Source organism: Choloepus didactylus, chromosome 13 (genome assembly GCF_015220235.1).
Source record: "Choloepus didactylus isolate mChoDid1 chromosome 13, mChoDid1.pri, whole genome shotgun sequence".
Classification (NCBI taxonomy): domain Eukaryota; kingdom Metazoa; phylum Chordata; class Mammalia; order Pilosa; family Megalonychidae; genus Choloepus; species Choloepus didactylus.
The window spans coordinates 94,012,415-94,038,736 of NC_051319.1; the positions used below are offsets into that span (position 1 = coordinate 94,012,415).

At 52.8% G+C, this 26,322-nt stretch overlaps 1 long non-coding RNA gene across 3 annotated transcripts; it reads left to right on the plus strand.

Annotated features, from left to right (window-relative positions):
• The first annotated feature begins 282 nt into the window (after positions 1-282).
• LOC119508214 lies at positions 283-17,850 on the plus strand. Of its 3 annotated transcripts, none has more exons than XR_005211426.1 (4): positions 283-465; positions 11,811-11,933; positions 14,516-14,652; positions 15,320-17,848. It is a non-coding gene; the product is annotated as an uncharacterized LOC119508214 (long non-coding RNA). The 3 variants fall into 3 exon arrangements; XR_005211427.1 differs by having other exon boundaries at positions 16,574-17,841; XR_005211425.1 differs by having other exon boundaries at positions 14,516-17,850.
• The last annotated feature ends 8,472 nt before the right edge of the window (positions 17,851-26,322 follow it).

Below are 26,322 nucleotides of genomic sequence, written 5' to 3' on the forward strand. Positions count from 1 at the left end.
GACTTCCACATGGGCCTGTGGTGGCTGGAGCCAAACCTCCCAGCATTGTCTGAAATCTCCAAATTTAGAAGAAATATGAAAATTGTCAACCACTCCTTCCTTAGGGGGTAAAAGCAACATTCGGCACCAGGGGCAGGTCAAGGCGAGGCGGTCACGTGGCAGGCACCCCGGCCAATGGGGGGCCCTGGGAGGCCTCTGCTCCCGCCTTGCCCCAACACGGGACTCGCCTCTTCAGCTCATATAAGGTAAAAGGCAGAGAGGCCTCTGTGTCCGGTTAGCCGTGGGCAAGGGGCTGAGGGGAGGGGGCCCAGTGCCAGCCGTTTAAAAAGGCCCCCGTGGCAGTGAGGGGTGCCAGAGGCCGGGTCAAGTTAGTTGAGAAACAGCAACACCCCCAGCCATCCCCCAAACGGGCTGGCCCCCATCTCCGACCACAAGGAGCCACACCTGGACCAGACTCCAGGAGAGGTAAGAGCCTGCAACAGACTTGGACTCTGCGAAAGGGGAGCTCTGTGGCATCCTCTCCAGGGGTGCTGCATCCTGGGTTCTGGTCCTTGCTCTCTTGCCAACCGGCTCTGTGCCTTTCACCTCTCTGGGTCTCGGTCTCCCATTTGCACAGGGGTTGGACCCGGCGATGGCCAAGTTTCCATCCATCCTTGACCTGCTCTGATTCTATGGTCCTCTTGGCTTCCAGGACTCCTTGTTACTGTGTTAAATTGGGGAGGGGGGAGCAGAGGGACTGGACAGAGTTAATGTCACACCAGCCCAGGCTTCACAGTCATGCCCAAGTCTGGACCCATTTCCTGGTTCTCTACAGACAGTGCTTCTACCTCGTTCTAAAAGGTCTTGATTTCACAGCTCCAAGAGCATGGGGCCCCAGGCAAGGAAAACTGCTTTGTAAATAATGGTTTCAAAGAACAAAGCTGGGGGAGAAGCAGGGTGAGCTCAGGCTGCGGAGCAGAGTTGGGAGGACTCCCGCAGGCAGGCAGAAAGCTGGGAAGGCTGCAGTGTCTGCTGCACGAGCTGCAGTGGGCAGGACACTAGCTGAGCAGGCACCCTCCCTCTGGGGGCTCTAGTTTGCCCCTCTGTAAAATGAGGCAGTTGCATGAAATGCTCTCCATGCACCCTGGCTCCTGAGCCCCATTTGAGCCTGAAGGTTCAGTGCTGGGAGGTTCCTTCGGAGGCCCCCCGGGAGCCTGCCGTTCATCAGGCTTAGAGGTGGAGGAGATACCTGAAGCCCATGGGAGCTTATGGAGTTTGAGGGAGACGGGCTGGAGGGTCCCTGACTGCAGCCTATCTGGGGGTAACTGTCAGCCCCCAGTGCTAAGGCCTTTGGGTGCCTGGCCCCCGCCAGGGTTCTGTTCTGGACAGCTGGTGGGTGGGAGGCTGGCCTCTGGGGGCTAGGGTCTTCGGAGGAAGGCTTCTGATGGGTGTCATAGGAGGTGGAGGCTTGGGGTCAGCCTCCTCTGAACACGCTCCAGACAGGTCCGGGGCCCAGAATGGAGCACAGTCCTACAGCACCTCCCCCTTCTGGACACTCCAGGCCTGAGGCTGTATGGTTAAAAAGGAGACCCTGGAATCCATTTGCCTGGGTCCAATTCTGGCTTGCTCACTTCCCAGGCCTCAGCTTCCTCCTCTGTAAAATGGGTGCAGTCTTGGTTCCGACCTCACCTGGTTGGCATGAGGAGTGCAGGACACCTGCAAGTAAAAGCAGGATAAACAAGGCTGGGCTTTCCTCGTGGCTGGAACCCCCATCCCTGTGGGAGCAAGATGACCTTAGCTATATTTGGAGAGAAGTGGGAAACAGACCTGTGCAGGGAGTGGCCAGAGATGCTGAAGAGAGAAGGACAAGGTCTGGGCAAAGGCAGGAGGATGAGAGCAGAGGTCACAGGTTTCAAATAGGGGTTAAGGGACACAGGAGAAGGTTAGCTTCAGATACATAAAGGGCCAGGTGAGAGCTCCTTTCCTGCATTGTAGGGCATTGTGCAATGGGTTTCCCAAGTATGACGTTTGAGCCATTGCAGACTCACCCACTGAAAGGGAATCGCTGAGTGCAGCCCAGGCACAGAGCAGCCTGAGACCCTCACAAACACGGCCAGGGCTCCTGAAGCCACAGAGGGACAGCACTGCTATAGGTCACGCAACAGCATAACAGCAGTGCTGGAGCAAAACCCAGCCCTCCCTCCCCAACCTGGGCTCCATAAGATGGTGCAACTCAGGAGCATGATATCACTGTCCTTTATAGACTGCTTACAATGTTCCAAGCCCTTTGCTAAGGACTTTACAAGAACTAATTTCTTTAACCCTCACAACAACCCTGTGAAGCAGGTACAATTATTATCCCCATTGAGCAGATGAAGAAACTGAGGCACGGAGAGATTAAGTAGCTTGTCCACACAGTTAGTGAATTGTTAAGCCTGGGCATTGTGTCCCGGCTGTCCTGGCTGCTCTCCCCTCCTGGGAATCTCCCGCTTCCTATCCTGTCACCCCGGAACCCTCTCTGTAGCCTCCAGTGTACCTTGGGAAAAGGGGCGGAATATGTATGGAAGGCTACCCGGGAGTTAAGCACTGGGATGAATCTCTTGCATTATCATTTATTCTTCCCAGAAAGCCCATGAGGCAGGAATCAGCTTCACTTTCATCACCTCCAATTTATAGAGAAGGAAACCACTGCAGGTGAGGAGTGACCCACGGTCATGCAACTAGAAACTGGCAGAGGGGGGTGTGAATCCTGCACCCCAGCAATGAGTAATCCCGCTTTCTAGAGGAGACTGAGGCTAAGCAGGTGACTGATCAGAACCTGAACCCATGTCCTCTCATTGCAAGACCACCGCTCTCTCAGCTCATGGCTGCTTCAGAAGGGGAAAGAGCTTATCCTTGGAGCTACACAACAGCTGTTTGGGTAAAGTCAACGGTTTCCCAATCTGGTCAGTTCCCGAGAAGAGCTGCCACGTGTAGCCCTGAGGAATAGGAGGTCCCGGGCCCCAGTGTTCCACTGACCCCACGTGGCTGTGTCTTGATTCCCCACGTGAGCCTAGAGGAGGCTGGATGCGATGGTCTCTGAGGTCCTCACGCAGGAATGGGCTGGTCTGGGGCTGGGTCCTGCCCCCTTCTGCAGTTTTTCAACTAAACGGTCACTAGGGCTCAGGGCTGCAGAGGCATGCAAAGAAGCATGATGATGGCTGTTTCTGATTGTTGTTGTTATGAACATGTTGTACGTGTCTCCTGGTGCATGGGAGCCAGAGCTTCTCTGGGGTTTATGGGTAGAGTGGGATTGCTGGGTCTCAGGGCACATGCCTGTCCCTTTCACAGGAGAGCTCTGAATTATTTTCCAAAGTGGTTGGTGAACTAAATTACATCCCCACCAGCAGGATATAAGCACTCCCCTGTCTATTAGCAAGAATCACTTTACATTATCAGGCTTCTTGAAGCTTATATGTTACACATTCTATTGTGTGTGCATCAAATGTGCCTAATAAAGGAAGTAAAGGTGGAAAACAGAAATAAACATGCACGCGGTTGTGCTGTTGGATGCCTTGCCCCTGATCATACGAGTGTCTCCAAATGTGCCCCATGCTTGCCAAGCTACAGAGCGCCCTAAATCTAGAACACAAGGAAGTCCCCGGGGTGGGGATGGGCACTGCCCACATGCCCTCCCCGGCCCAGAAGTGGCGCGGGACACATTCCAGTCCAAGGTCGCCCGTGGGGTATCTGCAGGAATTCGGGGGTAAGAACCCTGCTGGCTGCCGCCTCCTGACCGCCTGTCTAGACAGGCCCCAGAGGGACTCGCCACTCATTGCCAGAGCCAGACAGAGGCCAGCCCCCTCCCTGCTTGCAAAAGAGAGTGTTAGTGACAGCGCTTCAGAATCTGAAACGTTTCTCTGATTCAAATGGTACTTCCACGCGAAGCAAAATCACCCACTCTCGTGGCCCACGGAGACCATGTCATTGAGGCCCCTTTATGTTCAGATGTGGAAACTGAGGCTGGCTCCATAGCCAAGGGGCTTCCCAATGTGGGGAGGCATCCCAGGGCCCAGGTGATGAGGGGACCAGGTGGAGGTCAGAGTGCTGCTAGGGTAGGGTTAAGGTGCAGTCGGCTGGTGGTTAAAGGTGTCAAAAGGAGGCCAGATACCTGAGTTTGAATTCCAGATCCACCTCATGGCAACTGTTTGACACAGGGCACGTTACCTACAGGCTCTGTGACTCTGAGCTCAGTTGTGAAAAAGGTATAAGAGTACCTGTCTCATTGGGTTATAGAGTCGCTGTCTGAATTAAATGAGTTACAACTCTTGGCGCCCTTAAAACAGGGACTGGCACACAGGAAGTTCACAGTAAAAATAACTGCTACAATGTGATTATTAAAGTTAGCTTCTTTAGGACAGAAAGAGATGCTTCACTGAGCTCTAACTCTCCTTTGGACTTAGTGGGAAAAATCTGCCATTATTCCTTCAACAGTAACAGTGGCCACCTATTGGGTCTTCCCAAGTGCCAGGGCCTTTGACACGCACTCTCTGAGGTAAGTACCATAATCCCTCTGGGAACCCAGAGGCTCAGAGATGTCTGATAGTTTGCCCAAAGTCACACAGCATGTAAGTGGCCAAGCTGGAACTCGAACCCAGGTCTGGCCGACTCCAGAACCCATGTTCTCAGCCCCACTGAGCATGTTAGCATGAACTGGTTCTGGCTCTATTTGGGAATGGAGGTCATTGGAAGCCTGCGCCTACTTCTAGATTAGGCATTGGTAGGGTAGGGGCAGAGGCCCCCTCCCTATCCCCTCAGGGACCTTAGGCCCTTCAGTCCTGGGCTGCCCCTTAACCTGCCCAGCCCACCCAAGACTCGAGGAAGGGGCAGTCTGCTCAGCTAAGGCTAGAGGAAGCAACCCACCCCACCTCTTCCCCCGGATCCCATGCCAGCCACCAGTCTAGGCCCACTCCTTAAAGTCCCCTCTTCTGACACAAGTCATGCTCCAAGGGAGATGGAAAAGCCACTGAATACTAAAGCTCCAAACTGGGAAACACCTACAAGCTTGATAGGGACACTGCTCAGTCACTACTAGCTTCGGCCCCACACTTCCTTCTCCTCCCTCAGGGAGACAGGGTGGAGGGGAAGCACGCTGGGGCAGCTGCTGGCCTGCACGGTATCCACATGGCCATAACACCACACCCAGCAGGGCTGCCGGAACCTGCCTGCCCCCAGGTGCGTGGTCTAACAGTACCATCCAGTCTGAGGCCTTCTGCTGAGAAAACCTGAACACCAGGGGTGGAGGAGGGTGGAGGTGAAAACAGGCTAAGACCCTGGCCCCAGCTCTGCAAACAACACCCTGTGTGGGCCTGGGTGGGTGATACCGCCTCTTGGGGCCCTTCAGGCTGAGATGGCCCATGATTTGGGGCCGAAGCGGGACAGACAGCTCAGATGGTCCCGTGTGTGACAGTGGATGCCCACGCTCCTAGAAGATGGAGAACCTGTAGGAGGGGGTGACTAGATGAGCAGGGGCACACTTGGAAGACAGAGAAGAAAGGCACTCTGGGAGGGGAGCTCTGTGTACAAAGGGATAGAGGCAGGGCTGGAAAGACACTTTCAGGAGAACGGCAAAAAGCACATATAGCAGGAACCAAAGCTCAGTGAGGTTTGAGGCTGGCAACATGGGGAATGCCTGGACTGTGGAATGACTTTGACACCTAGAGGCCCAAGCCCCAGGTGTTGGGAAAACGTCTCCTTGATATCTGTCTTTCCCAGAAAGGGAGTCCCTTTCTTTAGCCTGTTTGTCCCATTCCCCAAAAAACCATCGGACCACTGAATTGTATGCTTGAAAGTGGTTAATGTGGGAAATTTTGCATCAACTATATGTTACCACAATAAAATTTTAACCTCCCAGAAAAAAAAAAAAATAGCATATAGTAAGGAAACAAACAAACAAGAATACATTATCAGGCCACAAGCCCTAGTGCAGGGGAAAGACCCAGGAATCTGGACATCAGGCAACTCTGAGACTCCAGGCAACAAGGAACAGAGACCTCAGGGTGGGATCAGAGGGGCAGGAATCCTGAGCGCTGCAGTCACCATCTTCTAACCTCCTAAGAGCTTCCTGGGGAACAAGGCCCTGTTCTTTGCAGCCCCAGAAGACAGAGCAGAAGTCAATGGGGTATTAGGAAGGAGTCTCCAATAGATGGTTCAAAGAAGGACTTGGGAAGTAGTGAGCTCCCCATCACCAGAGGTATGTGAGCCTATCAGGGACACTGCAGAGATGAGTCAGACATCAGGGGAGTTTGGGCCTCCTGGCCTTTTCCACCACCAGCCTGGGATTTCACATTCCAGCTCAAACTGCTTTGGGACACTCTTACAGGGCTGAGCCCCCCTGCTGCTTGGAAGCCAGATTCCCAGCCAAGCTGGACATCAATTCTGTCCTACTTCAGACAGGGGCCTCTTGGGACCTCTCCCCTCCCGTCCACTTCCTTTCACCCTACTGCTGCCGTCTGCCCTTCCCAGGGATGCCATGCCTGACCAGAGAGACATGGAGCCCGGTGGTGAGACTGAGGTCTCCAGGGAACATCCAGCCGATGGCCTTCGCTCAACAGGAATGGGGGGGGGGGCGGGGCGGGGCAGGCTGGGGTCCCCGGGAGTCTATTCACATGCTCCAGAAAGTCTGTAGAAATTCCAGGAGGGTCACAGGGAAGCTTCCAATTGAGAATCCAGATGTTTCATTTTTCCCCCTTTTCTTTTCTTTCCTGTTCCCTCCTTCCCCCAATGGTGGGCTGGGGGTGTGGGGGCCACAGAAGGCTGGAAAAAGAAAGTGAGTATCCTCAGCAGACTAGCCACAGGAAGACAGAGTGCGGAGAGACTGGGTTTGGGGGGCAGATGAGAAGGTGGCCCACACAGGGCCTGGGGAGGTGGAGAGACGTGGGAGAAGATGGAGAGGAGAGGCCAAGAGGGGAGCCAGGCCTGGTGGGCAAGGGCATCGACCAGGCTGGGGGTCATTCCTAGACACTCAAAACCAGAGATACCTCAACCCAAGTTCAAGCGGGGGTCAAAGTCAGCCCAGAACTTCCTGGAATCAAAACAAAAGGGCCTCAGGATCAGGGCTTCCAGGAACCTTTGGGAAAGGTTCCCACCTAGCACTGACTATAAGGCTACTTTACATACATCTTAAGCACCCTGGTGACCATGGCTGATGCTTAACAAATATTCCTGGTATTAATCCATAAATGCAGAACATCATAGCCTTTTAAGAGCTGAAAAGGAACTTAAAGAGCAGCAAAGTCTATCTCCTCATCTTATAAATGCAAAAACTGAGGCCCAATGATGGGAGAGACTTGCCAAAAATCACTCTGCCAGAGTGTGGCCACCCAGCCCCGTGCATCCTGCGTTGCCTCTTCTCTGCCTTCTAGCCAAAGACAGGGGGAGAGAGAAGAGAGAGGTGCCCAGGGTCTTCACTCTGAGAGGTAGTCAGAAGATGACGGCCCATCTTGACTTCTGACTCCTCTGCCCAGGAAGGGCCCTTTCACAGACAGAAGAGGCCTGCAAAGCCGTTGGCTGCTGCTGATGGGAGGCCTCCTGCAGAGGAAAGAAACCAAGGTGGGGAGCACAAGTCCTTGCTTCTACTCCTGACTCTGCCCCAGCTTTCCATATGACCTTGAGCATGACCTTAAGCATGGGGTCCTCTCTGACCTCAGTGAGGGGATGGGCCCAGCCAGCTTGGACAGTCGGCAATTCCATCCATGACCTGTGTCCAATTCTCTGAATCTCCTGTGGTGCCTCCTCTCTCCGACTCGGTCCACTTAGCTTTTGTCTCCTCGGCTTGGGCCAGGATAGTGGCCCAGGCATGGGAAGGAAACAGCAGGTTCTGGTTCCCCTCTGGCTGAGAGCAACATCCTCTGAACCCAAGCTTGACCTTCCCACCTTGGAATTCCCAGAGAGGCAAAGAGCTGGGAAGGTCCTTAAGATCACCCCAGTGAGGGAATCTGAGGCCAGACAGGTTCATCAGATTGCTAAGGTCACACAGCAAGTCATGGGCAAATCTGGGGGTGGGCCTTGAGTCTCCTGATTCCCAGACCAGTGCCTTTCCACTGTCCACACTGCCCTCCAGAATAAGGGGCACATAAGCCATCCTGGTGTGGACCTGGGGATTAACCCCGACATGCCAACCCCCAGACAGGGAACCTATGGTTTCTTACCCTCTCTGGGACTCAGCTTCCTCATCTGTAAAACAGGGAGATGGAGTAGACCAGATGTCTCTAGGAGCACTTCCGACCAACATCAGGGATCTACCAGGACCCTGGGGCTTTCCAGGGCAACCCCTGCTGACACCCACCTCGACCCTTTATTCACAGAGGGTGGAGCTACCCAGCAACCCACAGCCCCCAGGCAGCCCTGTCCCACCCAGACCCTGGAGCTGGGCTCCGTGCAGAACTACGGGCTCCAGCCCAACTCTCCCCTCTAACGATCTGGATTTTTTCTTACCATAAAAGGGCAAGCCTGCATCTCTCGGTCCCTGCTGCCAGCCCCCGCTAGAGAGGCTGAGCTATTTTTAGAAAACTCGAGGGTTTACTCCTGAACTCAAGATGGAGCTCATCTGAGCCTTACCCTTGGTGCCCCCTCCCCATCTCCTTCACCCACTCTCTCTCCTCCTCCCTCTTTGTCCATCGCTCGCTCTCCCTTCCCTTTCTCTTCCTCCCTCTGCCTTGCTCTCACTCTCACACCATTAATCGCCCCATTTCCTCTCCTTATCCTCCCAGCTCTGATTTGTTTTCCCTCTTCCTTTCCCCTTTCGTCCCCCTTCTCCCAAAGCTTTTCGTAATCAGCTTCCCACCCTCTCCTCCTCCCTCAGATCCCATTTTTAGTGGCTGGAGAAAGTAGCACATCTGCACCCCCTCTTCTTAAACACTATTTACAACATAAATTCCAAACATCCGCCATCTGGTTCTAGGAAAGGCCAAAAGATATTTGGAGAAGGAAGTCATGATTATTCCATCTTCAAAGCCAAAGAAACTTGAAGGCCCTCCTGTCTCCCGCCTTCCTCCGGGGCGCCTTTGTTAAGCTCTCCACGGTGATGGTCCCCGGGTGAGCAGCAGGGGTCAGGGCATTTGCTGCAGTCCTGCTGGGCCTCCAACTGACCCCGTCACTCGGAGCTCATTGCTTCTCCCTCGTGCCTCAGTTTCCTCAGCCGAACGACGGGCGCAAGGCTAAGGTGCCTCCAGCACCAATGCTCTAACACTTTTAAGTCCTGGCACAGAAAATCCCACCAGACCCAGGTCTCTGGGACCATCTTTGGGCTGAGCAGTGAGGGGTGGGATGGGGAACAGGGGAATATGGAGACAGCTAGGGGAGCTCCATCCATAGTATCTCATCTCCTCTCTCACTCCCTGGAATCTATCCAGACCATTTCCCTTCCTTTACACTCAAAAGAGTGGGGCAGAAGGGGTCCAACCATTCCCTTTATCTGAACCGAGAGGACCCTAAAGTCTAGGCCCCTCCCCACCACATCATGCAAATGTGGGCCTTGAGGCCCAGAGAGGGGAAGGCACTTGTCCAGGATCACACAGCATGTCGATAGAAGCCCTGATGCCCAGCCTACTGCTTATCCCATCCAATGCACTAGAATTTGTATTATCCTCCCAACCCAGCAAAGCCCTCAGAATCCTGGAGGTTCCAGTTCTTTGCAGGATAGGTAGGAGAATCAAGTCCTTTATTATGTTTGTCTGTTTTTAAACAAGCTCAATAGGCAAGGCAGAAGTGGTGTGGGCAAAAGGCAGAACAACCCGAATCAAAAGCCTCCTTGCTCCCAGGGAACAAGTCCTCGACCTCAGCAGCTTGCAGCCCCTGCCAGGGCCCAGCCGGCCTCCACTTACAGCCGAAAATGCTTACTCTGTCCATGCCCCTGCTCCACACAGACTACACACACCTGACCACAGGATACTGACTTGGGTGGTCACTGTAAAAAATGGTGCCATGGATAGTCCAGTCCAAGAGGGGAGCCAGAGTCAGTCGCAACCCTGTCACTTACTAGCTGTGTGACCTTGAGCAAGCGCCGTAACCTCTAGAGCCTCAGTTTCTTCATCTGTAGAATGGTGCCTAATTCATAAATGATTGTGAAGATCAGATGAGAAAATCTATGTCAAATGAAGCACTTGGCAAGTGGGGGGCCCGAGAAAGCAGCAATGTATTAACCATTGCTATGATCACACATGCCCCAGGAAGCCTGGAAGGTGGCAGCTAGTGTCATTGTCACTCTTTTCTCTGTGCTCACTTGAACTGGAAGGTCGGGGGTGATGGTGGAGTTGCAGCGATTTTGGTCTCCAATCTCTCAGGAACCTCAGTTCCCCCAGAGCCTCAGAGATTCAGAGGTGGGCTTGGGATTCGGGGCCAGGCAGCCTCGGGGGCCCTTTCCCTTCCCTCTCCTCCCTGTTCCCTGCATCTCTGTTGTTTCGGCCTCAAGCCTGGTTCCCAGGGCTTGCTCCAAAGTCCCCAGCAGCGACCTTCCCTGGGGAGGAAGTGGGGAGCGTGTGAGGCTGGTGAACTCTGCTGGAGCATCCGGGGGGAGGGCGCCCTGGGAACCAAGGCTCAGCGCAGCCTCGCAGCCCCGGGGCCATGGAGAGGGGCCCCCGCACACCACCTCCCACCGCCTTCTCTGGATGCTTCTCCAGACCTTTGCCCTAACTCTTCTGGCTCCTGCGGTTCCTCCCTGGGGCCCATCGCTGTGATAACAATGAAAATTGCTGTCATTCAGTGTGGGCTTCCTGAGTGCCAGGTTCTGCTCACACCTGACATCTACTTTTGGAGTTTCACAGACAAGGCGGTGGGGTGAGGTTCAGAGAGGCAAAGTGGGAGGCTCTAGAGGGCACAGCTGGTAAGTGCTAGAGGGCAGAGTCAAATGCAGTTTCACTCCAGACACTGGGTCTTCTCTATTCTTTCCAAATACACAGTAGAAGCTCTGCAGCTCTAGGGGCCCAAGGAAAGGGGGCTGAGGAAGGGGAACTGTGAACAAGGAAGTCCCTCCAGCAAGAACCCAGTGTGCATGTGGGCTCGTGTGCCCTCATGGAGCCCCAGACCTCGGCCCACTCCCACTGCAGTGCCATCTGGCTTGCAGATGTGGCTCCACCCCCAGCCCCTCGTGTTTCTTGGAAATGAGCAAGGCCAGGAGAGGGCATGGGGGTTTTTGCAATGACCGTGATGATGGGAGCTTTGCTTTATGATCATCCAGCCGGCCACTGCCCAAGCTCAGTTGACAGCTGCACTGAGCATGAGGAGCCTGGGGTTCGAGTATTGCCTCTGAGATTTGTCAGCAGCCCATGACCCTGGCTGGGCAAATTGCTGAGCCTCTTGAACCTCAGTAAGAGGAGAAGAATTTTCCTACCCCTGGGGGTGGTTGCAAGTGTTCCTTGAGTTGTGGGTGGGAGCGTTTTGCAGGATGAAAGCCAGAAGTGGTCACAGGTGGCCATGGAGCTGACCCTTAGGTCTTGGCCACTATCTACCTCCTTTCCTTTGCATAAGGCTAGAAGTAGGACCACTGGTCAGAGAATCTCCTTCCAGCCGAGAGCTGCCTCTGGTGAGGCCTGGGTGAACCAGGTAGGGAGAGTGCCCCTCCTCTTGGAGCTTGAGATGCTCAAAGAACCAGGCAAGCAGAGCTGGGATGAGGCTCTCTGAGGTCTGGAAGGTCTTGGTGGGTTCAACCTAAGGCTCCCAAGTATCCAGCAGTGGCCCAGGCCCACCCTCAACCCTTCAGAGCCTGGCAGCCCAGTCAGGACCCACGAAGGCCAGGGTTCTGACTGCATGGGGCTTCCGCAACCTTCTAACACATGACATCTTGTTCCCTTCAGGCAAGGGCACGGGCTGCTGAGAGCTACCCCTCCAACCCTGACATCAGAGAGCAAGAAGCCCACAGAGGACATCTCCTGGGGGCTGGAAAAAGGCAGGAAGCAGGTGGCCCTGGAAACAGAACTGTGAGTGCTTCCACCTCCACCTATCTGGCACCCCCAGCCCACCCTCCCAGACAGCTCCCCATAGTAACCTGGGCCCTTCGGATAAATCTCCCCCACCCTCAGAATGACCCGAAACCAGGTCATTCTGGTTTCGGGTCATTCTGTGGGTTGTAGGTAAAAGAAGTGACTAGAGCCAAAGAAGGGAAAACTCATCAGGGTCCAAGAATCCACCTGTCCCTGTCCTCCCTACAAAACTGCAATCCAAAGCCCATATGATTCAGTGAAAAATTACTTAGAAGGAACCATGGGAATAATGGTAGTCTTCCCAGGAAGGGAGTAAGCAGGGTGTTAAGAATTTGGACTCTAGAAACAGAGCAGGGCTGTGTGACATGGACAAGTCACTTAACCTTGCAGAGCCTGAAGAGAACAGAACCAGCTCAGGGGACTCTGGAAGGGTTGAAGGGTCAGGTGTGAGTCCTGGGTGGTAGCAGTTGTTTTGACCATTCATCACATTCTCCCCACATTTTCCCATTTTCAAAGGCACTTACTGCACATGGTGGAGCAGGCAGGGAGGGGTACTGGTTCCATAAGACAGGTGGAGAAACTGAGGCCAAGAGAGGACATCACAAGGAGAGTCAGTTGCAGAGGGGGGGGTTCTGGCACCAGAATGCATGAGGACGGAAAAAGCAGAGGGAGATTTGGAGGTGAGTGGAGGGGAAGGGAGAAGGAGGCAGGGCTCCAACAGGGAGCTGACGCTCCAGGGACAGAGACAAGGCCAGGCCTGTCTTACATAACGTGGCACACCTGTTCACCTCAGCGTGCCCCCCCCCACCCCCATGTGTGCAAACGTGCACCCCAGCACAGCACGCACACCCGGCCCTCACTCACTCGCAAATGAGCCACAGACACTGGGTCTAAACAAATTGGATTAGAAGGGCTGCAGGCGCCATCTCCGCCCGGCTGTCCAGCCCCGACACTAAGCAGAGCTGCCAGCTGCTGTCTCTCGACCACGCTGACAGTCCATCCTCGGCCTCCTCTCGCCTCCCCCTGGGCCCCAGGAAGCTGCCTGGGGTCCGAGAGGATGCCGTGATGATGGATGGGGTGAGGGAGGTTCCAGGGCAGCTCAAGAGCACACAGGATGTTAGTGCTTGTGCGAGGCGCATTTCTGAGCTGTTCCCAGCGCCCCACCCCCTTCCTGCAGCCTCTCCCACGGTCGCTGCTGCTGGCCTGGGACTGGGGCCCAGCCTTAGTCTCCAGCCAGAGCCCAAGTCCCAGCAGACCCAGCCCTCCTCTCTCAGATCCACAGCTGGGCTGGATGGGGAGTCGTTGGCTTGGGAAACATTGGCTTGGGGGTGAGACACAGGCAGGCACTCGAGAGGGAAGAAGGAACTTGTTTACGTGAACAGAATATGCTTGATGCTGGAAGGTGACATCTCAATGGTTGCTCATCCATTGTTTTCATTTAATCCTCAGCACCCATCTGGGAGTTATGGGAGTGTCCCCGAGGCACGGGTGTGACCCTGAGGCTCATTCATTCAGGGATCCCACAACAACACTTTCCTGAGCCCAGAGTCAGTGCCAGGCCCTATGTGGGGTGCTGGGGAGCCTGAGATGATGGCCCTGCTCCCTGTTGCTTAGGGAGCAGTCTCTTTGGGGCTGGGGCATGGGGCACTGGGGCCTTTCCCTATAAGAGCAGGCGGAAAAAGCCCTTTTCCATACAGCACACGTGAGTGGTTGAGTATGGTCACCAAGGATAACCTTAGCCATCAGCCCTCAGAACACAGGCCCTGGAGTCAGGCAGCCCTGGAGTCAGGCGGCCCTGAGTTCAAATCCTGCTGTACTCACTTCCTAGCTGGATAGTATTGGTCAAATTACCTAGCCTCTTCAAGCTCGTTTTCCCTTCTGGAAAATGGGGATACAAAGGTCCTGCCTCATGGGACTGACTGTCAGGAGTACTTCTTATTTCCCATACCCTCACTGGACAGAGGGAGAAACTGAGGCCCAGAGAGGGAAAGGGCTTGGCTAATGTCACACTGTGAATGGAGAGTTAAGTCGGGACCGGGGTGGATGCCCTCCTCTTGGGGTATTCCCTCTTCCCACCCCTTATCCCAGGTCAATTCTAATAGATCCTCCCCACCCCCACTTCAAGCAGCCCAGAGGCTGGACAACTGACCAGGCTGTACAGGTGATCACAGGGAAGCGCCCCAGGTCCCACCCCACACCTTCAGCCCTGCCTCCAACCCCTGCAGCACCTTCTGAGTGGGGTGGAGGGTGGGGGAGTGGAGCAGCGGGCTCCCAGCCCAGAGCAGCCTGGCCATATAAGGGAAGGGGCCCAAGGAGGCCTCCTGGCTCAAGCCTGGCGAGAAAGCCCAGACAGCCACTGTTTATTTTCTCCTTCTCAGCCTCCCCTCCACCCGCACCTTCTCGGAGCTTCCCGACAGAAGACAGAGGTTCCCCCAGCTCCATGACATTTCCCAAAGACAGTGAGGGACGGGAAGGGGAATCCTCCCAAACCGCAGTGTCCAGGCTGCCGAGAGCCAGCACCGAGAGCCTTCAGGTAAGATCTGAGTCCGACCACCTGGTCCACCTGCCTTCTTTTACAGAAGGGGAAACAGAACCACAGAGAGGACGAGAGACTGGCAAGAAGTAACCAAGCAAGTTGGTGATAGAGTTCGGGACTCCTGAGCAGCATCCCTGTCTCCTGATTGGGCACCCAGAATGTGACGGGGCCTCTCGAGGGGTAAGTATCCCCCTTCTCAGTGAGGCTCTCCTGCAGCTGCTGTCGTTTGAAGGAGACTAGGGGTCAGGGCCAGTGCCGTCTGCCTGCCCAGCAGGTGGGAGAGACTCAAGGGAAGAATTCCTGGAACGAGAGAGCCAGGAGAAGCAACACCCTTCCCATCCTTCTGCCCCTCCTTCCATGCCCAGTTGCATTATCTCCTCCTCCAGGAAGCCTTCCCAGCTTCCCCTAGGGGTGGGAACCTCTTTGTACTCTGAGTCCTTGGCAGTCCTTTCCCAGACTCACTCTTGTGCCACTTGGGTCTGCCCCTCGTCACTAAACCAGGGGCACTTTCCTTCCCCCACCCTGGCCTCCTGTGCTCCTATAGGGCAAGGACCACATCAGATTCAGTTTCATCACCCCTCAGCATCTATGCTGAGGCACTTGGTTCCTGAATGAACAAGTAAAATGATTAGACCCTGTCCCAGACTGGCCCAGCAGAGAGGTTAAAAAATGAGGGCCCAGGGGTTGACAGTTGTCACCTATAGATCCCGGCTCAGCTTCTACCTCCAGGCCCCTGGAGAATTCCCTTCCCATGGAACATCAGGGATGCACAGAGATTAGCATAGTACAAGTATTCAATAAATAATAACCACTCTTAATATAGTCATCATCACTATGATTATTCTAGACACAAAGGAACAGAACCAGGCAGCACCGAACAGGGGCCACAGAGGACAGGGAAGCAGATTCCTTCTTCTGGTCAAAGGCTGCCTCTCAGCCCGTCGTCCCTGGGTCAGTTTCTTCTGGAGAAGGGTGGGTCTGGCTCCCTCTTCCTGTTTGGAAACCCAGGAGAGACGCTATCTTAGCTACAGTATTCTCAGCCCAGTGGGGTGCGGTGGAAATCGCCCTGACTCCCTAGGTTCAAGGCCTGGCTGTGTGACTAGGACAGTCTCCTACCCTCTCTGGCCCTTCACCTGGAGATAATAACCCTCCCCCTGCCAGCCTCACCAGCTCTTCTGAAGAGTAAATGTGATAGGAGCTGTTTACCAAACTTCAATCATTCAGATGCCCCCTTTTAAATTTTTCCATCTGGGTACCATTGTTGTATTTAAAAATTTAAGGTGAGTCATTTTGTAATGTTTGAACATGAACTTTATATAACTCCAGTAAATGGAGATCTATATCACTGTCCCTAATTAGAACTAAAGATAAAAATAAACACAGTAAAAAGGAAACAATGTTATTACCCTTTAACCTTGCTTGCAAGGCTCTGGGCCAGAGGCAAACAGGAAGTAGAAAGGTGTCAGAGACCAAACTGAGACTTTCTCCCCACTGTTAATAGAAGGACGGAAAGAAAACTCACAGGGCATAACTGGAGTCGTTCTGTGACTAAGGCCATGTACTTCTCAAGATCGGCCTCCCCAAATGCTACGCTTTGCGAAGCCAGAGGCGGTTTAGGTGAAAGGGCTCTGAAACAGTCACATGCCAAGCAAATGAAAGGGATTATCCTTATGAGCTTGGTTCCTGGCAGCAAGTCCTTGTTTCTCAGGGCAACCCTCCCTGGCTTCTCAGTGGAACCTCCATTTTGGCCAGGCTGAGAGTTTTCTCTCACAGTGGCCGGCAGGAGCTGCTGGAGAGTGGAGCAGACAGGGTGCGGGCTCTCTGGGAGCCCCAAAAGGTTTTGGAATCACTTCCCCACCAAAATGCAGGTTGCAAGGAGTTCCTGCAAGAGAATTACAAATAAGAGGAAGGCAGTTCTTTGTCTGGGAATACCTCAGGAAGGGGCTGCCCCCTCAGCCAACCCTCTGAACTGATGTCAGATCTGAGGAAGACTCTCTTTCCATAATTTAGATTGGGGGCCAATTTCAGATTTCTGCCAGAGGCATAGGAGGCACTTTTATTTTATTTTTTAAATTTATTTTCCTGCTCTCTCGCCCCCGAGGAAAGGCTACCTGCTCCCTTCAGCATCCCTGGAAGTATGTGACATCCAGCATCAAGACTACCACAGGGACCACCAAGCAAAGCAGGAGGGTCCTCTGTGGGTGCCCCCAAGATCCTGGCAGGGGACAAGAGGAGTGGGGGAGGGGCTCTGCCACCTTACCCCGAGGTTCCCATGCAAGCCAGGTCCACAGAGGAAAAGGGATTGTCTACCCAGCCACTCAGTCACCCACCAAGTGGGCTTCCCTGGGGCCCATCAGCATGTACAAAGGCTTCAGCCAAGGACCCCCAAATCAGTAGAATGTAGGTGCTGTCCTCAGAGGGTTAGGGATCTAGTACGGTAAGAGCCAGCGGCAAATAGCTCTGATTCTGCGGAGAATGCGACTGAGGAGTTCGGTGTAGCCATTCGACCAGTTCTTCCTGGGCCTGCTTTGGGTGGTGGGTGCGGCAGCCAGGGTCCCTTCCTTCGCAGAGTGACCATGCAGTCCAGGAGCGGAGGTGGCCAGAAACAAAAACTGTATGACGAGTGTGGTAGGTGATCTGAAAAGGGGTACAGGATGCACAAGAACATGGAACAGGGTGTCCTGATGTGTGAGGAAGTCACGGAGGGCTTCCTTGAAGAAGTGCCGTTTGAGACAAAGCTCGAGAACAGGAGAAAGGCAAAGAGCACAGGCGCTGGGAAGCCCCCGAGGCGGGTGGGCACAGGGCTCACAGGTGGAACAGGGAGCAAGTGGGGGGAGGAGGCAGTGGCCCAAGAGGGAGAAGCTGGCAGGGCCAGATAGGACAGGGCCCCGCAGCCTTTGGTGACGGTTCCAGAATTTAGTTGGAGGGTAACGGGCAGCCCTTGTGGGATTTTAAGCAGAGAGATTCCATATGGCCTGACTGCATTTGTATGAAATGTCCAGAACAGGCGTTATCTAAGGAGACAGAAGGTAGATGGCTGGTTGCACAGGGCTGGGGGTGATGGGGGGACTGGAGAATGGTGGCTAAAGGGTACAGGGTTTCTTTTTGGGGTGATGAAAATGTTCTAAAATTCATTGTGGTGGTTGCACAACTTTTGTGAATGTACCAAAACCCACTGAATTGTACACTTTAAATGGGAGAATTATATCTCAATAAAGCTGTTAAAATAGAAAAGTCTTGAAAAGAATAAAGAAATGGTAGGTCAAGGCTTGGTCCCAGAGGGTTCAAATTCCTGGCCAAGGATAGGAAACCCACCAGGAATATTTACAGCAGATGCCAGGGTACATGCTGCAGAGTGGGCCGAGGTCTTCTTGAACACCCCTTTTCCCCCCAGGGTGAGTCCCCGCTGGCCTCCGGGAGCAAGCAGCCTGGCACCCTGTCTCCCAGCCTGAGGTGCAGTGCTGCATCTCTGGTCAGTTGGGAGTCTGAGATGAAGCACTGTAGCTCGGGAAGGGAGAAGTTGTTCTGCAGGCCAGCAGCCGGGAATCGGTAAGTGTTGGGCCAGAGGGTGGGGGACCAGGAAGGAAAAGAGTGTTTCCAGTCTCCATATGGTCAGCAGCCTGCTGAGGGTAGGGGGAAGTTCCTGGACTCAACTCCTACCCACATCACTCTCTGCTTTGTGATTCTGGGCAAGTCCAGGCTCCTCTGTGCACCCCAGTTCATCCACCTGTAAAATGAAGTGCTAAACCATTCACGGTGGCCATTGCCTAGCATTGGCCTTCATTTTCTCTTTCTGAGCCCATGGCAGGTGCTTCTAATCAGTCAAGATGCCATTTTTGAAGCATTCAATGCAGCTTCCGAATCCTTCTCAACACTGCATCCTGGATAGCCACTATTGATTGTTCAGAGGTGAAACCCATTTGCCATTTGAGAATTGGACAATTAAGTCAGGTTCTTCACTCTCTGAGCTCTTATCCTTGGTCCCAGATTATTGCCTAAACCAGTCCAGGCATCTCACAAATGTCTGGCCTCTCCCAGAGGCTTCAGACAAGCAAGGAACAGCAGAAGCATTCCACTGGGCTAAGCGCAATTTTATTTAACCTCTCAGCAAGCCTGGGGGTGGAGGTAGGGGCAGTGTTATATTGACTCATTTTGCAGGTGGGAAACTGAGGCAGTTACATGACTTGACTTGCCCAGGGTCACAGGTTGATTGTGCTGAGCTGCGGTTGTGCTTGGCTCTGTCTGACTTCAGATCCATGTTCTTACCCACCAACAGCATGGAAACTGAGGGTGGGGGAGCGGGAGGAAAACATCATAAATCTGGCTGTAATCCTGTTCTTACATTTTGGCCAGATTTAGACACTTTCCATTCATTCTATGACCTCTCCTCCCAGCCCCCACCCCAAAGATGTTATCTATGGCACTTTATCCAATAGGTTCTATTATTTTCCCACTTTACAACTGAGAAAAACCAAGGCTCAGAGAGGTTAAGTGACTTGCTGGAGGTCACCAGTGAGGAAGTTGCCAGAGACCAGAAATCGGATCTGCCCACTTAAGGGTTTAGAATCGATTCATCTCTCTGGCTGGAGACTCGGGAATACACACGACCCAGTCGTGGGGAGGTGGGAGGCTGGGACGCCAGACGGTCCAAGGGAAGGTACTTCCCGGGCCCCCGGGTTCCAGCCACGGCGCCTGCTCGGTGCGACGTGCCACGGGGTCGCGGCGCCCCCTGCTGGCTGCTGCAGAGGGGGCCGGACGCAGAAGAAAACTGCAGCAGGGCCTCGGTGCCGACGGCCGCGCTCGTCCACCGTGTCCTCACGGTCCAGTTTTCCCAGGAATCCCTTAGATGCTAAGATGGGGATTCCTGGAAATACTGTTCTTGAGGTCGCGGTTTAACAGCTGGATCCGCCTCCCTCCCACCTCAGAGCGGGAGCTGCCCGCCGCGGGGCCGCGACTCCAGCGCGGGCCGGAGTCAAGTAGGAGGCCGTGCACTGGAGGTAAGAGGAGTCGACGGACGTTTTCTTGACCTTTGGGTTGCTTTTCTTCCCCTTCTTTCCACGCACAATTTCACAACATCCCTGCGAGGCTGCAGGCGAGGACCTCGCCCCTGTAGTCCGCCCGGGAAACGTGCCCCGCAATTCCGCCCCCCTCTCGCCCCACTTCCTCCTTGTGGGAGGGTCCACATCACCATATGGCAGTATTGATACACTAAGACACGCACATGAACTTCTGGTAAAAGTTTATCATTAGGCAAACTGTGAACCGGAAGCCAGGTTCAATTTGGAATGTAGCCTCGTAAAAAATGGCAATTTTTTTTTAAGTAGAGAAGAAGAAAGCTCAGGATGCCCTCTTGTAGTGACGCCTGGCTCTGTCCAGCCAGGGAACAGGGTTCTCCACCCCACTCGTGTTAATCCTGCTGCTAGAGGAAGGCCTCAGATACACCCGTCTTCTTACACATACACACACCCGCCCCCTGGGATTCCTTCTGCCCTGTCACTCTTGAGCCATGACAGCCTAAGCCCTCTCTGTCATCTCTTTACCAGTGACACCTCCATGCCTTACAGTTTACTTTTACTTCCATAGCCTGGTCTTATCCTCAAAGCCCCCAAAGATCAGTGGGGTTGGTGAGGCTCAGAGAGGTCAAGTGACCAGTCCAAGGTCACCCAGTAGCAAAAGGCAGTCAGGATTGACTTCAAGGTCAGTGACTTATGGTAATTTCTCAGCCAAAATAAAAACCAGAGAAAGATTCATTCTCTGACTGGACATAGGAAGTGGTAACTGACTCAATGCCAGAAGGCCTGCAGTGACCGAGATGCAAAATTAGAACTTTTCCTATGGCTTTCCATGGAGTTAGTAGAGACAGTGGGTGCCATAGCCTTAGAAACTTCATTTTTGGGTCTAGAGACCAGGTGGCTCCCACTGGTGTTCCAGGTAGCAGGCCACAGTAAAGATATTTATGATCTATGAGACATTCCTCCCCTGCACACAGTGGTGCTGGCCTAGCCATGGAGAAATCTGACTTGCTCAGAATAAAAGAATATGATAATAGCTTCCCCTCATTGGCTGCAATTTGCCAGGAACTGTGCTAAGCACTTTACAGGCATTGTCTTATTTAATCCTCACAACAATCTAATGAGGTAGGTTCTACTGGTTACTACCCCATTTCACAGACGAGGAAGCCAAGGTTCAGAGAGGTTAAAAGACTTCCTTAAGGTCACACAGCTTATGAGCTGTGGTGCTAGGATCAAATCAAATCTGTGTTCATGCTTTTAGCCACCGTGTTGTAGAGCTTGCCCTTGACACATGCTCCCCCCCTCCTTCCCCCATTTGGCCTGGTCTGGCTTATGGGCCCGTCTCTAAGTGGCTAGCTCCAGAAAAGAGGGAAAAAACAAGCCTTTAGTGAAACCCAAGTGGTCTCTCCTGTGTGCTCTGTGATGATAATAAAGTGCTGGACTCTTGACTTGTGTCCTGTTTCTTCCTGGGAACATGGCAGACATGGGGGATGGGGGAACGAAGGAGACAAGGAGGGGAAAGAGCCTGGCATCTCAGGTCTGGCTGAGGTGACCCCCAGTGCCTTCCCACTGCCAGACATTCCAGAGGCCAGCACAGCTAGCAGTCAGGGCCCACATTTGGGCAGCTGACGAGGCCCCAGGAAGCTGCCAGGCCACGCCTGGGAGCACTCTGCTGTGGAGGGTCAGGAGAGGAACAGTGCCCTAAGGGCTGAGGGGCACTAGGGGCCCACCACGAGGCAACCCCGCTCCTCCAGTCCCAAAGGTGTGACTGACCAGGTTGAATAGAAAAGATGAAATCTGAGATCTGAGGCCTGTTCACGCCTCACACGGATGTTTGTGTTCATGTTGAACCCTGGACGTTAGCCAGGCTTTGCCACAACACTGGACCTTAGCTGTGCCATAGACGTCATGGCCAAGACATGAGGACATGTTTAACACTGTTATCCCACCTTTGGCACCACCCTCCAAACTCTGCCACATTTTGAGGGGGAAAAAAGCCTGAAAACCAACTACTTATATGGTGATTCCAGATGCAAAGGGCTTCCTAGCATCTCCTTTATTCTCCAAAACAAGCTAGAGGGGCCTGCAGTGCCCACACTTGGCTGCTGAGGGGCCGGAGTTTCAGCGAGGTTCTACAAGGGCCAGTGGGCACCTGGGAGGCCCAGGAAGCGGGAGGAAGAGCTGGCCGGGGCTCCTGTCCTTGTCCTCTGAGCTTGATCCCACCTGCAGACATACTAGTTCTTCCTCGACTTTGAAACAGGACCCAGCTAGACACCAGGGCCTTCTCAAAGCCTTGTTCTAGTCACGGTCACTTGTAGAACTCTCCCTCCACAGCTCTGTGATACTTACCATCAGCTAAGATGGGTCTTCTGGGCTCCTGCAGACAGGTAACAGGCTGTGGTTTGAGATTCCCTGGGCTCTCAGGGCTAGGGGTGAGCTGGAATGACAGCAGATACCCACTGAAAGGCGCAATCCCTCTATTCACGTCAATGCAATTCAACAGCATTTACTGGGTGCCTGCATGCACCTGATGCTGGGGATACAGTGGTGAGCAAGACACCAGAAAGCCACCGCGTTAGGGTCCTCCATCAGCAGTGCACACCACCAGCAGGGGTTCAGGGTTGAGAGCACTTCTGAACACAGGCCTATAGGTGCTAACAGTTTCAAACACACCCCTAAATGCCACGCCAGGGGCCTCTGTCCAGTGGTGAGAAGGAATTCGCACTCCCAGCGACAGGTCCCCCAGGATGGGGCCTCAGGCCCTTTGGGCAGGGACGGTCTCTGCCTCCTTTTATGGGATGGCCTGGACTAGGTCCCTCCTGGAGGGGTGGCCGAGGAGGCATGACACAGACAGGGGAGAGAGGGTGCCGTGACTCACCCCAGGCCGGGGCTGCTTCCTGACAAACGTTCAGGATGCAGAGAAAGCCCCAGAGGTCACCTGGAACTTTCAGAGGTGGCCTTGCTCGTCCTCTTGTGGCCAACCCTGGAAGGACAGGTATCTTCCCTACTTAAAAGGACTTTCTGTTTTATTACTTATGTTATTAACAACCATTAGCTAATACACTTGCATAGGAATTTGCATTCTGAAATGCACTTTCCATCCCTTGACCTCATTTGGTCCTTATTGGGAGATGCACATTATCATCACACTTTTACAGAAGCCCAGAGAGGTTAAGCAATACTTAGTAACATTATAATAATAATGGCACCTGAGATTTTTTTGTGCCCTTCCTATGTGCCCGGCGCTCTGAATTTATTTTACATAATCTCATTCGTGATACCTACCTGTGAGATGGATATTGTGGTCTTTATGGTAGAGGTGGAGACACAGGCTCAGAGAGTTAGATGCTTGCCCAAGTAGCTGAATCAGGAACCCACGCCCAGGCCAACCATGACCTACACCGGCTTGGGAAGAGAAATGTCCCTTCTGGTCCTCCAGCTCCTAGAATATCCTCCAGCCACCTCGGGCTTGGAAGAAGGCCCCAGAAGACTTAACCCACCAGGGTTACCCACCCATAGATCCCAAGATGCCTGGAGCCAAGAGCCCTTCTGGAAGCACTGTCGCCTGCCTCCTCCCAGGCTCTGAACTAAAGCTCACGATGCCCCAGTAGAGAGATTTTTTTTCCTCTGCTTCAGGGAGAAAAGTTCCCCCAGGTGCCCTAAGGGCTGCCTCTCTCAGAAGGGGACACAGGAAGGGCACTCTGAAATTGCCGCAGGTTCTGGTCCAATAACCCAGGTAAAGGAGGGGAAATGGACTCTCAGTCCTGAAAGGAAGGGCTTGAAAGACAAACTGCCAACCCTGAGGAAGCCCAAGGGAGGCCAAGAGGAGGACAGTCAGCCTGCAGGGGTTTTCACACCCACAACGATCCTGGGGGCAGCCTGTGCAAGCTGAAATCGTTGCTGCCAAAGGGCAAAGGCCAGAAGAGGGGCCCAGGACCATCCCTGCATTTCAGAACCAGACTGTCCCTCCCGGGGTCAAGCAAGATGGCCTACGCCCCTGGAAACCTGGCAGGGAGGGGGTGTGGTCCAGACTTGCTCCGTTTATGGGATAGAAATGGCACTCAAGTGGCATCTCAAGGGACGCCACAGTTAACATTAATCTGGAGACTGTCCCCTCTGACCCAAGCCATCTACCACTCCTATATCCTGGAACTGTGTTCCTGGCCAGGGCTTCCATGCCCACTCAGCCCAGAACAACTTCAGACAGAAGGCTGTATGCATCTGCTTGCATACCTCCAGTGACAAGGACCTCACCTCCTTGTCAGGCAATCCTTATGTCCTTGGTCAGTTTTGATTGTTTGGAAGTCCTTCCTCTGTTGGAGTGAAATCCCTGCCCCTAGTCCCTTCACTGCCTACAGAATTCAGCTGCTCTGTCCGCCTCCAGGCAGCCTGCAGAGATTTACAGACAGTGGCCTTGCCCTTCCCATGCTTCTCTTCTCCAGGCTAAACAACCGTAGGTCCCCCAGTGGGCCTCAGACACTAAGTTTAAGTCTTCTCCCCTTCCTGTACAATTAAGCTCTGATTTTAAGACACCCTCACATCTTTGGGGACAGGACCCCTTTGAGAATCTAATGAAAGTTATGGACCATCTCTATGTGAAATAATGCATGTGCACACAAAACATTGCATAGAACTTGAGAGGGTCCATGGACTCCGAGTAGAGAACCCTTTCTTCAGTGCACGTCACGGTTTCTAGAAAGTACTTGGCCTTTAATATTTATTTATATATTCAACAAATATTTACAGAGCACCTACCGTTGTACCAGGCACTCTTTCAGGATGAGCAAAACACAAAATCCTGCTCCAGGAGCTAACAGTCTAGTGGGTGGGGGTGGGGAGTCAGACACAAAGGGGGCAGGACATCATCCAGGCGATCTCATTGTGAGAAATCCAAGGAAGAAAATTAAGCAGCATGCTAGGAAAAGAAGTGGCAGGATTAGGGGTGCTGTTTGAAGTTGGGAGGTTTCAGAGGGCACTTCTGGGGGCCTGTCAGGGAAGGTGACATCTGAGTAGAAGAGTATAGGGGTCAGTACCCCAGGCAAGGGTGGGCACCAAGACCTGGAGGCAGAGCAGCGCGGGCTCTCCAGTGGGGAAGGAAGAGGCCTGGGTGGCAGGAGGGGCGCCGAGACCAGGCAGGGAGGGCCTGCGGGACACCCGAGCAGTTTGAACCTCATATAAGCGCTGTGAGTGACATGCCAGACAGACACTTAGAAAAATCATTCTTAAAAAGGGCAGGGACCTGGGGATGAGTCTGGACCTGGCACCCTGGGATTGAGAAAGCCTTCTTGACCAGAAAGAGGAAGAGAAATGAAACAAAGTAACGTTTCAGGGGCTGAGAGATTTCAAATGGAGTCCAGAGGTCATTCTGGAGGTTATTCTTATGCATTATATACATATCCCTTTTTAGTTTTTAGTGTATTAGAATAGCTAGAAGGAAATAACTGAAACTGACAAATTGCAACTCAGTAGCCTTGATTCTTGAAGACGATTGTATAACTATGTAGCTTACACTGTGTGACCATGTGATTGTGAAAACCTTGTGGCTCACACTCCCTTTATCCAGTGTATGGACAGATGAGTAGAAAAATGGGGACAAAAAGTAAATGAATAATAGGAGGGGATGGGTTGTTTTGGGTGTTCTTTTTTATTTTTATTTTTAGTCTTATTTTTATTTTATTATTTTTTGGACAAATGAAAATGTTCAAAAATTGACAGTGATGTTGAATGCACAACTCTATGATGAGACTGTAAACAAATGATCATACACTTTGGATGAGTGTAGGGTATGTGACTTATCTCGATAAAGTTGCAAGGAAAAAAAAGGGCAGGGAAACCATAGTGTATTCCTCTTTCATATTTTCTGGTATCTGCATACAGAAGAATCTAGCAAAAGGGGCTACCTGTAGAAGGGAGACTTCTCAATAGGGACATTTTCTATTGCTCTGACATTTAACCCCACATATAGCTTGCCTGTGTGAGCTTCCTGTGGGTGCCGTAATAAATTACCACACACTGGGTAACTGAAAACCACAGAAATGTGTTTTCTCACACTTCTGGAGGCCAAAGTCCTAGAGGTTGGGGTGGGCAGGGCCGTGCGCCCCCTGAGGTCTCTGGGAAAATCTTCCTTGCCTCTCGTGGGGGCTCCAGGGCCCGTACTTGTGGCTCCGTCTCCAGTCCCACTGCCTCCTCCGCTTCCGCCTGCCGAATCCCCCCTGTCGAATCCCCCCTGTGCCTCTCTCGTAAGGACACATGTCATTGGATGTAGGGCCTAGATAATCCAGAATCTCTTCATCTCAAAACCCTTCACGTGATTACATCTGCAAAGACCATTTTTCCAAATAAAGTCATGTTCACAGGTCCCGGGAATTGGGACATGGATATATTTCTTGGGGGGTCACCACTCAATTCGCTATCCTATCTATTCAAAAAAGATTTTTCTTTCTTTTTTTTTTGTTTTTTTTGGTTTGAAAGACAGTCAAATTTTACTAGTCTGAGTTCATACATTTTTGCTTAGGGGATGATGATTCCAACTCGGGGTTTCATGAGCTAATGCATGTGAAAGTATTTTCTAAAAAACAAAATACAGTGTGACTAAAAGTATTATCATTGTTTTTCTGTGTGGTTTATACCTAGAGATTCCCACAAATGGTATTAAAATAGTGCACTTCAAACTCTGTACTTTCTGTACGATTTTTCTATAAACCTACAACTGCTCTAAAAAAAACAAGATAACAGAAAACTTAAAAAATTAAAATAAAAAACAAAAAACACCACATCTGACTGTGGTGTGGGCCGTGGGCAGCAGGACAGCGAGGGTGGAGGCAATAGAAGATAAGGG